The 14781-nt window shown below is 38.0% G+C and overlaps 1 protein-coding gene across 1 annotated transcript in view; it reads left to right on the forward strand.

The window, feature by feature from the left end:
- LOC129717529 (uncharacterized) overlaps window positions 1-14781 on the forward strand; it is a 199475-nt gene that overhangs the window by 13990 nt on the left and 170704 nt on the right. Inside the window, exon 2 of the mRNA XM_055667500.1 lies at window positions 4102-4695. The gene's annotated coding sequence lies outside the window, so the exon portion shown is untranslated. The remainder of the gene's footprint in view (window positions 1-4101; window positions 4696-14781) is intronic.

Below are 14781 nucleotides of genomic sequence, written 5' to 3' on the forward strand. Positions count from 1 at the left end.
TCCCACTACCTCCGCCGCTGCTGCCTGATACCACCGCTCTGGTTCTGCTGCAGCTCAGTTTGGCCGCTGGAATCAGCCACCGCTGCTGATTATACAAGACCGGCCTGGTAACTTTTCACTTGTAAACTGATGACTGCTATGAGACGACACAGGCTATTATATAGCCCAAAGCAAAAATCCATCCGCGAGCAAACAAGAAGCGAGCTTGTGATTGGTTGAATGTGCACGACTTTTAACACAACTTTTAACTAGTTTAGTATCAAAAACATATTTAAATTATTATATGACAATCTTGCGCAATATTTCCCCTATCAATCAAGCCATTGGTGTTTAGAATCTGTTCAGTGGTAATGATAAAAGAAGCATTTTAAAACGGTGTTGAAACACCTGTTGCAGCTACCGAAAGCGAGCTCGTTATTGGTTGAAAGCTGTGAGACTGTTTACAAAGTCAGATCGGTTGTATCCGTTAGTGTCGACTGTGCTTGTGAAGAGAGGTGGTGATTGGTTGCTCGGTATGATTTAGACAATCGATGTGATTTATCAATTTTTCAATAGTGTATCTCGAACAATAGGTTATTTTTGTTACATAAATTCAACCGTAAAAGAATTTCTGATCGGTTGATGCCAAAACCTCGAAATTCTGAAAAGAAATGACTGATATATAAGCGCTCAAAACCTGACCACTTTTCCCTGGTTTTCCCCGGTTGAATTACTAGATTTTCAAATTCAGGTGCCTAACTTCGATATAGACGTTAATCCAACGTCAAAAAGTTGTACAGTTGTACAGCTAATGAGCAAATTACTTTTTACAATTTTATTTTCTAACCGAATTTTGATCCGATAGTTACACTTCGTTTTCGTTTACCTGCCTATGTCCATATTTTTCAACGCTTTTGCGTGAAAGTGAAAAATAGCCACCAGAAACATTGATGTTGGAATATTATACTTTCATGCAATTTTCATTCTCTATTCTTTCGTTTTACATTTCATTTGTGAAAAAGAAAATCAAGTCGTCCGTAAGTCGCAGTGAAAACGTGTTGGTTTGATTTTAACCATTTCAAATTTTCGTGAAATTTACCACTTTGAGTTTCATTGTGTGCACTTTAATTTCATAAATTCGATTTGTTAACTGTACGCAGTGACATTACGCGTCTAGTAATGGATGGGAAAAATATTGCTTGGCTCCAGAGAGTCCGTACTAGGATTAATTTTGGAATTGCATTTTGATAACGCTTGCTGTTTGGATTTCATTTCCGCTTTACCAAAAGAACGGTTAGCATCATTTGGTTGAATTTCAGATAATTTCATTGCTTGACCATGAACGATGTGCGTGAAATATTTCATCGGAGCAGATTATTGCAAGGATGAAAATTTAAATCCGAAAGGCTGTTAAATCTAAAAAAACTGGTTGTAATTTTCGAAAAACACACCGCCCATGTTTTTCACTATATTTTTGAGAGTATACATTCTATTATTTAAGTTTAACAAACAAAATGACTAATGGGTTGATAAGAGTAGTGTTTATTGTGTACAAATATAAAAGTCACTCCAATTCACAGTGGTCGGCTGGAAAAAACCTCGATTTTTCATGTCAATATTTTAGACGTTTTACATTTTTCCGAAGATTCTCAAAGTGTAAGTGACCTTTTCCCAAAGTTTCATGACAATCGGTTGAGATATCAATTTTTAATCGCCCTTTGAATGTTGCTATATCAGGCAATTTCGATGATTTTCATGTTTGAAATCACAAGTTTTAGCTCAACTTCAAACACCTGTGACTCCCTCAGTTTTGATCCGATTTTGATTCAACAAGTTTCATTTTGAAGGGAAATTTATGTACATTTTGGTTGATCTTCAAGACTTTCTAGAAATATAACCAATTTCTCAATCGAGGTAAAACATATTGCAGGAAAGTCAAAAAAACATGTATTTCTAATTTCATTTCTACCGTACAATCTTGTGAAACAGTTCGGAACGATCGGATAGCTAACAATCAATGGGAAATTTATTGTACTTTTCAGATTTTTGGGTCCCGTTTTGCACATCGTTGCTCATAGGGAGATATTTTAAAAATAAAACTATGGAGACGAATGGTGGTCAGTTGTAAAATATTCAATTTCGTATATTTGAACAACATGATTGACTGGGAAGTATACAAAAAGTTTCTTCCAGTAATCTCGAGCATTTTTATATAAACTTGTCAAACGGCTTGAAAGCTAAAAAATTTTCAAAATAAAATAAATTGAATTATGGCGAATTTTACACCACCCTAACTCAAAAAGGAGTACCCTAAGACCCAATAGAAAAATGCAATTCTAAAATTTTTCGATGAAGAATAAGTGTGGGAACCACCTCAATATTCATCTTAGCACCTATATTCTTCTCGTCGCTTTTATTTCGCTCTTCTTATCGCTCTTAACTTTCGACTACTTGACTAAATCAAGAGGTAAAATAAAACTTGTTTTACTTTTAAAAAAAGTAAAATTGTACAATAAATAGAACCAATAAGAGCTATGAGATGAATATAGGTGTTGAGATGAATATAAGAGCGGTTCTCCTATCAAAATTTTAAGCAAGATTGAAGCAAAAAAAAATCTGATCATTTCTCATGAAAGGTCTAACGGCACTTTAGGTGCGTAAATTGCTATTTTCAACATTTTCTGACATCAGAAATGAGTTCACCGCCCCAAAATTGTAATAATATGTAATTTACAATCATATAAAGAAGACTTTGAGGTTTTTTCCGACTTTTGTATAGAGACCTGCCACTGTGCAATTGTGACACCGAAACGCGAAATTTTACTCTTCCATTAGAAGCTGAGGGGCGAATTTTCTTTCGCTTCAATCACAGTGCAAAGAAAATGGAATTTGTACATAAACCCACTGTATACAATGTGTGTGACCAAATACGAGCTCGGGATGGATAAACAGTCTGTTGAAAAAATTCTCATTGCAATCCAATTGCCTCGCCATGGCTGCTGCTGTGTTTACAGATAAAACCGATGTTTGCTATGGACAGACGTGAACAATATATTATTGCGAAAAGTGGAGGAGTTTTACGTGACGATGGACGTTGGTTTTTTTCTGGAAGTGATTTTTTTTATATTTTCTACCCAAGAGTCGTCTAGATAAAGCCTACAGCTCACATAGCAAAAGTCGCCTTCCTTTCGCTAGTACCAATAGATCACCGGTTAGTTAAAGTATAGAAGTATAGAACTCGAAAGTATAGAACTCGAAAGTATAGAACTCGAGGAAAGTTAATAATAGCCGCAATACGGAATCGTCTTGTCTGCGATAAGTATATAAAGCAGCACCCGGCAGCGAAGTTCGAACGATTGGTGTCACGATAACATGTTTGCGTGTTCTCCCTACAATTCCGTTTTGCTTAGGGTTTGGCAGCCGACCGAAAATGTTGAAATATTTAATACACTGCTGCAGACTCGTTGATTCGGCCCACACACTTGAGAACGACATGATAGATCGTTCAAAAATGTAGGATTGTATCCCATAGGGATATATTATTATGAAAACATTGCCAACTCGTAATTTGAGAACATAACATTTTTATAACTCATAACGAGAAATAAATCACACCCCATGAGCATTGATAGGAAAATCAGCAACAACTGTTTCCATCTGTGTTCCGTTCATGGTAGCGGAAAATCTCAAATTTTATCACGAACTTGTCGTCAACTGATGTGACCTTTCCAATCACCTTTCTCATATGAAACTCTGCAACTTTCCTTCCGGCAAAGCTTCAAAACCCCTCTCCCTCTGGTGACATTCGCGAGCTGTTTCCTCCACTCTGAACAGTGTTTGCGTATATGGGAAGGCTAATCCATTAGGACTTTGAAGGATGTGTGCAGAAGCTTTCCAGTTAACCGCGCGGCATTCATCAGAAATGTCTCGATCTCAAACAGAAGCGATCCGACGATGAACGATTATTGTGAAGCTGTGTGAAGCTGCCAGAGCCAAACAAACATTCGACATTTAAATAGCTTCTCGGTTCCGCTGTTTGTATTGTACCTACCTATATAAACCTAAGCTATGACTCGCATCCTTGTCCCTTGTCTTCATGTTTTCCTACATGGTTATCCACAGAGATTTTCATGAGCAGCTGTTGTACGACAACGCGGACTTTTGTCGTTAGAGGCAACAACAGCAGCAACAGTGAAGTGTCCCAGCGGCAGAGCAAAGCAGGAAGTGCTGCGAGCAACGCTACATGTGAGTGAAAAAGTACAGGAAATAATTTCAAGATCCTTTTGATCTGGCGCGTAGGCAGAGCAAGTGCAAGCAAAGGCAAAGTATAAAGCAAGGCAGTTGAGGCGGAAAATCTGTGCTGAAAGTGTATGCAATACGCGAGTGCGGTTACGGTTGATGGTTTGAGAGCTCGGCGGCTTTCAGTCATTTCCACTTGTGTGCGATTGTGGGGATGCCCAGGTCCCGCGCGGTTGAACGGCACGTGCAAGTGAAACGTGGTGCAACAGAGTAAGAAGCCAGCAATTGAAAAGGAAAAGTTTTCATCGGCCGTCACAGCCCGTAGAGAATTGTCGAGTTTCTCTTTTTTTTGCGAGAAAATTAGACCGAGCTGCTAGTCGTCGCATACTGCCGGTGGCGAGCACTCATACAACCGTGGATGGTGTAAACAAACGTCAGGACGATTCATCAAGCTATGAGCAGCGGTTGATTTGAGTGGTAAGTAAATTTGTATACTCGAAAGGACAGATTACAGTTTAACCACTATGTGAGCGCCCAGCATATGAACTACAATACCACAGACACATTGTTATATTCGCATATTTACAGAGAGGTTTTAGTATAGCTCTAGCTCCTCTGTGAGGTCACTGTAACGACACGCTAAAATTGTATGTTTTCCAACATGATATTGTACCGTTTTAAATCTTTTAACAAAAATGGTAGAGTATACGTATAGTGCAACTTTTGTCAAGCGTACAATCATATTGCATTTCGGTGCTTTGGTCGGCTACACCTGAACCTGTCCAGATGGGGACTGCATATAACATTGCTGGTCTAAATATTTGTTTGTAAATTAACAGTTTATTCTTGAAACAAAGTTTAGAATTTCTGTTGATAAGAGGATACAAACATTCTATATATTTATTGCACTTTGTTTGGATATTCTCAATGTGCTCCTTGAAGGTAAGATTTTTATCATAAATTAGCCCTAAATATTTAACTTGGTCAGAACAATTTAAGATTGCACCGTTCATCTTAACAACATGATTATTGATGGGTTTGAGAAAAGAAACTCTTGGTTTATGGGGAAAAATAATGAATTGTGTTTTTGACGCATTAGGAGAAATCTTCCATTTCTGCAAATATGAAGAAAATATAGCTAGACTTTTTTGCAGCCTACTGCATATGACACGAAGGCCTTTTCCTTTTACGGAAATGCTTGTATCGTCACAAAACAGAGATTTCTCACATCCTGGTGGTAAATCAGGAAGCTCAGAAGTAAAAATATTATATAAGACCCAAGGCCCAATTATATAAGGCCCAAGTTACTTCCTTGAGGTACACCAGCTCTAACAGGCAATCAATCAGATTAACTATTCAAATAGTTAACCTGAGGAGTGCGGTCTGTTAAGTAACTTAGTATCTTTTTTGTGATGTAAAGAGGAAAACGCAAATTGGGCATTTTAGCTATCAAACCTTTATACCAAACACTGTCGAATGCTGTTTCTAAGTCTAGAAGAGCAGCTCCAGTGGAATAACCTTCAGATTTATTAGTACGAATCATTTTAGTAACTCTAAGTAGCAAATTTTCATGGATATGTTACTCAAAAATTGAATTTTAATTAATATGTGTCATCATTCTATTGAGAATCATTCTTTCAAAAAGTTTGCTTATAGAAGAGAGTAAACTAATTGGACGAGAACTTGGGTTATTTTCAGGTTTTAAAATTGGAGTGACTTTGGCATTTTTCCATTTTGAGGGAAAACATGCTAATTCAAAGCATCTGTTAAAAATTCTCACCAAGAAATTTAAAGAGCTTTCGGGACGACTTTTTAGGAGGATATATAAATATCCCCTCATCTCCTGGTGCTTTCATGTTTTTAAGGTTCTTAATAATAATTCATATTTCATTCAATTTTGTTTCCAGTACCTCTTCAGAAAGAAATTCTTGAGTGGTGATCTGATACTTTTGTAATACTTCATTTTCAATAGGACTCACTACGTTCAAATTGAAATTATGAACACTCTCCAACTGCCGAGCAAGTTTTTGAGCTTTTTGTTAATTCGTAAGAAATATGTAGTCACCATCTTTGAGGACTGGAATGGGCTATGAAGGTTTCTTAAGAACCTGCGAAAGCTTCTAGAAAGGTTTGGAATATGATTTTAGTTGTTCAAATTCTCTCATGAAATTTTCATTTCGCAAGAAAGTGAATCTATGTTTGATTTCCGTTTGTAGATCTTTAAAAATAACTTGCAAAGCAGGATCACGAGTTCTTTGATATTGACGTTTCCGTATGTTCTTCATACGTATAAGAAGTTGAATCTCATTGTCAATGATTGGTGTATTGAATTTCACTCTAGCCTTAGGAACGGATAAGTTTCCGGCATTGAGTATTAAACTGTCCAAATTATCTAATGCTCTGTCAAAGTCAGCTTTATTTTGTAAAACAATATCACAATTCAAGCTTTTTTCGATCGTGGTAATATATCGATCCCAATTGGCTTTGTGATGATTAAACACAGACCTAGTGGAATTTGAAACAGTTTCACGGGATATGGAAAAAGTTATAGGAAGATGATCAGAATCAAAATCAGCATGAGTTAACAAATCACTGCATGAATGACTTTGATTTGTACCAAATCAATTGTGGAGGGATGGTAACATCAATTCTATCAAACCTGTGAACTATATAGTTGGGATTTCTTTTTAGTTTATTGTTAGGCTTTAAAAGCGTTTCAGTCACAACTGCATACCATGGACTGTTAAAAAAATTAAAAAATTCATCTTCTTTCGCTTCTGAAGAGCGAGCATTCCAATTTGAAAATTTACAGCATTATTTACAGTCATTGCTGAATATCAATTTTATAGCAATACTAGCTGACCCGGCAAACTTCGTCCCGCCTATTTTAATGTTTAATTTAATAATTTTAAACATTTCAAATTCATTGATTCCTTGCGATTTGTTTATATCGTTTGAAATGATTGGTTTTATCGGAAAGACAACATCCTCGACTTTTGGCTTTTGTACATCACCTCTATTCTAGAAATATATTGGGTGCATTTCAGTTATTTTCGTTGTTTTCCAGAAACTGAAAGTGATCATCTTCGAATTTAAAATGGTGTCCAGGGTCAATGCTTGGCTTCTATATATCATTTCGATTACGGAAATATCCATATGTAGTAGTAGTAGTAGTATTCGGTTATTTTCGGCTGTTTCCCAGAAGTTGCCATTTTACATTTCAAACTGGTGTCTGAGAACAATTTTTAGCTCCTTGCATCATTCTGGATCCGGTCCTACTCATATTGGGTGGTAGTTGGTCACTCCAGGCAATTTTTCAGAAACCGTAAGTCGCCATCTTGGATTTTAAAATGGCATTTGGAGACAATTTTTGGCCCCTGAGCGTCATTCTGGTTAAAGTAACACTCATATTGGGTGGTATTTTGACATTTTTGGCTGTTTTCCAGACACCGGAAGCCGCCATCTTACAATTAAAAATGTTGTATGAGTTCGATTTGTGGCTTCAGTGCATCATAACAATACCGGAAATACCCATATTGGGTGGTATTTGGTCATTTGCCACTGTTTTTCAGAAACCGGAAGTCGCCATCTTGAATTTCAAAATGAAATGGCGTTAGGAGACAATTTTTGGCCTCTGGGCGTCAATCTGGTTGAAGAAACACTCGTATTGGCTGGTATTTGGTCATTTTCGGCTGTTTTCCAGACACCGGAAGTCGCCATCTTACAATTAAAAATGTTGTCTGAGTTCGCTTTTTGGCTTCAGTGCATCATAACAATTCCGGAAATACCCATGTTGGGTGGTATTTGGTCATTTGCCGCTGTTTCTCAGAAACCGGAAGTCACCATCTTTGATTTAGAAATGGTATTTGGAGACATGCCAGAAGAAGGAAGGGTGTCGAAACATTAGGGACATGTTTTGCCTTTCTCCTATTCTACACCTAAAAACGTTCACTTGCCAAATTTGGTTATATTTGCTTGATTGGTTCTCAAGCTGTGCGAAATTTGTGTTTCATTTGTATGGAACCCCTCCCTTCCAGAAGAGGGAGGGGTGTTGAACCATTATGGACATGTTTGTTTAAAAACATTCACATGCCAAATTTGGTTCCATTTGCTTGGTTAGTTTTTGAGATGAGCAGAAATTTGTGTTTCATTTGTATGGGACCCCTCTGGGCCATTTTTTGATTCCACAAATAATTAGGTGCTATTCCGCCATTTTATGCTATGTTCTAGGAACCGGAAGTTGCAACCATGGATTGCAGAATTGTGTCTGTGGTCGATTTTAGGTCTCTAGGTATCTTCTCGAGTCCGGATTCCGGAAGGACTCATATTTGGTGCAGTTTGGTCGTTTTCAGTCATCGCGCCTGGAGTTAATTTTTGGCTTCTAGGCATCATTCTTGTTCGTAAAATATCAATATTGGGTGGTTTCCGGTCATTCCGTTTTCCAGAAACCAGAAGTCACGAGCTCGCTTTCCAACCTGTGGGTATCAGGCCGGTTCCAAAAATACCCATATTGAGTTTGGGCTAGTTTCAGCTCTAATTGGTCAAAAGCTGAGTTCGAGTCAAGGGCTCTGCTAGTTTTCCAGTCGATTGCTGCATTTATTTATTCATTTGGCATTTCTTCATAACGAAATGGCCTGATTCACAAAATTTTTCCAATTCACTCGGTTACTGGCTGTCGCTCTCCAATCCCAAGGACAACTCCCCGCTTGATCTCACTCCATCGGTCTACTCATCTTGCCCGCTGTGCCTCTGGTTGTCTTCTTCCTAACGTATTCGAGGCATACAACATCTCCGCAGGGTGATTGTCCGGCATTCTTGCAACATGCCCTACCCAGAGTATCCGTCCAGCTTTAGAAACCTTTTGAATAATTCCGCCGTAGTGTGGCGCGAGCTCATGGATCATCTTTCGCCTCCATATTCCGTTCTCCTGCCAGCCGCCAAAGAAAGTCCTTAGTACCCGTCGTCGAAAACTTCGAATACTCACAGGTTCGTCTCGACCAGCGTCCACGTTCGTGCCCGTAGAGAACAATCGATCTTATGGGTGTTTTGTACAGGTTACACTCCGTACGGGGACTCAATTTGTTCGACTGCAATTGCTTGTGGAGCCCATAGTAGGCTCGACTCCCGCTAATAATACGCCTCCGGATCATACGGCTGGTATCATTGTCCTCAGTTACCAGTGAGCCAAGATAGACAAACTCGTTGACTACCTCTAACTCGTCACCGTCGGTCATAATGCGACGTCTAATACTTCGTAGAAAGATGCGGAACCGCAAGGTTTCAGAGTTGAGCGGATGGTCGTGGGTTCGAATCTTAGTAGAATCAGGCCATTCGATGTCATAAAAGAACTTAAGTATGGGTTTTTCTCAGGCCCTATCACCTACCCTTCCTTTACGCTGAAATCTATAAGACCTTTGCGTGACTTTCTTCTGGCAAAAATTAGTCCCTCTTATCAATAAAACTGGCCAGAAGGACGCACAACGAAACTTCTCCAGGGAATTGTGATTGGCGATATTTGGCATGCCACTTCTCAATAGCGGTATTGCTGTAATAGAAGTGCGGAATACAGCAGACACCCGGGTATATCTTACAATAGATCAACGATTCTGGTCCCAATAAGAAAGTCCATACAGGAAAAAAAAAAACTTCGTTTTAGACGTATTCATCTGGTGTACTGTTCAGCCCCTGCCGCAGTTGTTCTGTCGACAATGTCCATGTCATCAGCAAAGCAAACGAATTGAATGGATTTGTTGTACCCCGTGTTGATGTCCGCTCGTTTCATTACACCCTGTACATCCCACGCTCCAACTGAGCGTAGAATCCATCCTTGTCGTCTTCGGTACTACCGAGGTGAGGGCTGTGCACGTTTATGATGCTGATGATGAAGAACCGGCCCTTGATTCTCAATCTGCACATGCTATCGCCCAATCATCCGTTTCTCCTTCTCGCTCATCACTAGGACAGCTGTCCCCAGCTTATGTGTGTTACGGCAGCTCTGGTAGATGGCATGACCATCTCGGAGCGTACGTTAACGTACCATTGAGCCCTTCCCAAAACACCTCCTTCAGAGTGTTCATAAGTTAAGCCGGAGCATTTCATCGGGGGACTCTTTCCACGCTACGAGCTTAGTCCTTGGCCTCCGGCAATCGAGTACCACGTCCGACGTTCCAGTATCTCAGATACAGACTAGGGATGGCCGGCCAACCTGCCGAACATGCAAGCCGTGAGCCACGACAGCCGTGTCGAGATCGTGGAAGAGGTAAGGGTTACGAACGAGGAACTCATCTTGATCGCCAACTCTCTAAAGGTGAGCAAGGCACCGGGACCGGACAGAATTCCTAACCGTACAATAAGGCTGGCGAAAAAAACGGCCTCCGGGCTGTATCGGGCAGTCATGTAGAGGTGCCTGGATGACTTTCTCTTCTCGGAGAGGTGGAAGCGGCAAAGATAGGTCTTGCTGTCCCGCCAGAGGACTTATCGACATAAACCATCTGCCTGCTGGACACTGCGGGTAAGGTACTTGAAAAGATTATCCTCAATAGACTGGTGAGGTACAAGGAAGCTGTAAACGATCTGGCAAGTAACCAGTTCGGCTTCCGGAAGGGCTGGTCCACACTGGATGCTATCCTGTCCGTTACCAAGATGGAGGGGTAGCGCTGCTGCGCAAGAGAAGGGGAATACGGTATTGCACAATCGTCATGCCTGACGTGGATAGCGCCAGTTGGGACTAGGACATAGAAGCATCCATGTACCAGTGTTGCTGTATAATTTTCTGGAAAAATACTTCTAGAATCGAGTATCTGCTTACAACACGGAGAAGGGTCAGAAGTGCATCCCGATTACCGCAGGAGTTCCGCAAGGTTCTATCCTGGGCCCAGTGTTGTGGAATGTCATGAATGACGGAGTGTTGAAACTCAAGTTCCCTGTAGGAGTTATGATCATCGGCTTTGCAGACGACATAACGCTAGAGGTCTACGGCAAGTCGATCGAGGAAGTGGAGTTGACGGCCGCGCACTGTATTCGCTAGATCGAAAACTGGAGACACTCCAGGAAACTTGAGCTAGCGCACCATAAGATGGAGGTCTCGGTTTTGAATAACCGCAAATCAAAACAACAGGCGGTGGTCAAGATCGAAGACTGCACCATTACCTCAAAGCGATCTTTGAACCTCTTGGCGGTTATGATTGACATTTAAAAGTCACGTCAACTATGCCTGCAAGAGGGCTTCAACGGCTATTGCAGCAGTATCTGGATTGATGTCGAATAGCTCAGTGGTGTATGGCAGCAAGCGCCAACTTCTTGCCAACGTGATTTGGTCCATACTTAGTGGTCCAAAGCGCATGGTACTAACAGTTATCGTGGTGAACTGGGTAGTACCTACAGGCTCATGTACCTGAGGTTTACGAGTACGTTTCCTACAGTATCTTACGACGCAATCTGCATCCTGTCGGGTATGATGCCTATCAGTATACTCATTGAGGAGCACGTAGAATGCTTTGACCAACGTGACACAAGGGGCATACGAGATACCAAAAGATCATTATCGATGATCAGATGGCACCAGAAATGGTCCAATTCCTCGAAAGGTAGATGGACGCACCGAATAATTCCGGGAGTATTCGGATGGATCGGGAGGCGCCATGGAGAAGTTACCTTCCACCTGACACAGATCCTGTCAGGACATGGTTGCTTCAGGCAGTATCTACAGAGGTTTGGGCATGCGGGGTCCCCCATGTGTCCCGAATACGTGGATGCGGAAGAGGCTGCTGAGCATGTCTTTTTCGTATGTCATCGCTTGTCGCGTGCGCGGAGCGACATGATAGTAGTGAGCGGGCCAGACACTACTCCGGCCAACCTAGTTCAGAGGATGTGTGGAGACCCGAACATCTGGAGGGCGGTTTGTGCTGCCGTCTCCTAAATAGTCCTAGAGTTGCAGAGTAGGCGAAAGGTTGACCACCGACACGCCAGTGTTTGATAACTGCCAGTCTCCAGGTTAGTTAGCTAATTAGCTAGGAGACTTGATAGAACCAGGAGGTTGCACAGAGCATAAAAGCCGGTCCCTGAAGCAATACTTAGCGGTCGTCCAGGAGAGTATTAGGGGCTGGAAACTGAAGGGTTTTTAGTGGGTTAAACCCCAAACTACCTGACGTTGGTCTCTCAGGAGTTTAGCAGTAAATTTTCCTTCTACCTGAAAAAAAAGCATCTCCTGCGGTACTACGACGTCGAACTTGCAGGATTTCAATGCTTTGAAGAGCACTCGTGTGCTCCCTTGGAAATTGAGGGATCGGGAGTTCCACGTCCCGAGTTTCCAATCGTTAGTTCGTTTTCATCGGGTGGGTCTACGCTGATTGTAAGGCCTGTGAACCAATCCTCTGTCTCGCCGGAGAGTTATCGGGCACAACACTGTTTAGAGTACCACGTTGACACGTGGACAGTAAAGTAAAGTAAAGTAAAGTAAAGTAAAGTAAAGTAAAGTAAAGTAAAGTAAAGTAAAGTAAAGTAAAGTAAAGTAAAGTAAAGTAAAGTAAAGTAAAGTAAAGTAAAGTAAAGTAAAGTAAAGTAAAGTAAAGTAAAGTAAAGTAAAGTAAAGTAAAGTAAAGTAAAGTAAAGTAAAGTAAAGTAAAGTAAAGTAAAGTAAAGTAAAGTAAAGTAAAGTAAAGTAAAGTAAAGTAAAGTAAAGTAAAGTAAAGTAAAGTAAAGTAAAGTAAAGTAAAGTAAAGTAAAGTAAAGTAAAGTAAAGTAAAGTAAAGTAAAGTAAAGTAAAGTAAAGTAAAGTAAAGTAAAGTAAAGTAAAGTAAAGTAAAGTAAAGTAAAGTAAAGTAAAGTAAAGTAAAGTAAAGTAAAGTAAAGTAAAGTAAAGTAAAGTAAAGTAAAGTAAAGTAAAGTAAAGTAAAGTAAAGTAAAGTAAAGTAAAGTAAAGTAAAGTAAAGTAAAGTAAAGTAAAGTAAAGTAAAGTAAAGTAAAGTAAAGTAAAGTAAAGTAAAGTAAAGTAAAGTAAAGTAAAGTAAAGTAAAGTAAAGTAAAGTAAAGTAAAGTAAAGTAAAGTGAAGTAAAGTAAAGTAAAGTAAAGTAAAGTAAAGTAAAGTAAAGTAAAGTAAAGTAAAGTAAAGTAAAGTAAAGTAAAGTAAAGTGAAGTAAAGTAAAGTAAAGTAAAGTAAAGTAAAGTAGAGTAAAGTAAAGTAAAGTAAAGTAAAGTAAAGCAGAGTAAAGTAAAGTAAAGTAAAGTAAAGTAAAGTAAAGTAAAGTAAAGTAAAGTAAAGTAAAGTAAAGTAAAGTAAAGTAAAGTAAAGTAAAGTAAAGTAAAGTAAAGTAAAGTAAAGTAAAGTAAAGTAAAGTAAAGTAAAGTAAAGTAAAGTAAAGTAGAGTAAAGTAAAGTAAAGTAAAGTAAAGTAAAGTAAAGTAAAGTAAAGTAAAGTAAAGTAAAGTAAAATAAAGTAAAGTAAAGTAAAGTAAAGTAAAGTAAAGTAAAGTAAAGTAAAGTAAAGTAAAGTAAAGTAAAGTAAAGTAAAGTAAAGTAAAGTAAAGTAAAGTAAAGTAAAGTAAAGTAAAGTAAAGTAAAGTAAAGTAAAGTAAAGTAAAGTAAAGTAAAGTAAAGTAAAGTAAAGTAAAGTAAAGTAAAGTAAAGTAAAGTAAAGTAAAGTAAAGTAAAGTAAAGTAAAGTAAAGTAAAGTAAAGTAAAGTAAAGTAAAGTAAAGTAAAGTAAAGTAAAGTAAAGTAAAGTAAAGTAAAGTAAAGTAAAGTAAAGTAAAGTAAAGTAAAGTAAAGTAAAGTAAAGTAAAGTAAAGTAAAGTAAAGTAAAGTAAAGTAAAGTAAAGTAAAGTAAAGTAAAGTAAAGTAAAGTAAAGTAAAGTAAAGTAAAGTAAAGTAAAGTAAAGTAAAGTAAAGTAAAGTAAAGTAAAGTAAAGTAAAGTAAAGTAAAGTAAAGTAAAGTAAAGTAAAGTAAAGTAAAGTAAAGTAAAGTAAAGTAAAGTAAAGTAAAGTAAAGTAAAGTAAAGTAAAGTAAAGTAAAGTAAAGTAAAGTAAAGTAAAGTAAAGTAAAGTAAAGTAAAGTAAAGTAAAGTAAAGTAAAGTAAAGTAAAGTAAAGTAAAGTAAAGTAAAGTAAAGTAAAGTAAAGTAAAGTAAAGTAAAGTAAAGTAAAGTAAAGTAAAGTAAAGTAAAGTAAAGTAAAGTAAAGTAAAGTAAAGTAAAGTAAAGTAAAGTAAAGTAAAGTAAAGTAAAGTAAAGTAAAGTAAAGTAAAGTAAAGTAAAGTAAAGTAAAGTAAAGTAAAGTAAAGTAAAGTAAAGTAAAGTAAAGTAAAGTAAAGTAAAGTAAAGTAAAGTAAAGTAAAGTAAAGTAAAGTAAAGTAAAGTAAAGTAAAGTAAAGTAAAGTAAAGTAAAGTAAAGTAAAGTAAAGTAAAGTAAAGTAAAGTAAAGTAAAGTAAAGTAAAGTAAAGTAAAGTAAAGTAAAGTAAAGTAAAGTAAAGTAAAGTAAAGTAAAGTAAAGTAAAGTAAAGTAAAGTAAAGTAAAGTAAAGTAAAGTAAAGTAAAGTAAAGTAAAGTAAAGTAAAGTAAAGTAAAGTAA

Source organism: Wyeomyia smithii, chromosome 1, assembly GCF_029784165.1.
Source record: "Wyeomyia smithii strain HCP4-BCI-WySm-NY-G18 chromosome 1, ASM2978416v1, whole genome shotgun sequence".
Taxonomy (NCBI): domain Eukaryota; kingdom Metazoa; phylum Arthropoda; class Insecta; order Diptera; family Culicidae; genus Wyeomyia; species Wyeomyia smithii.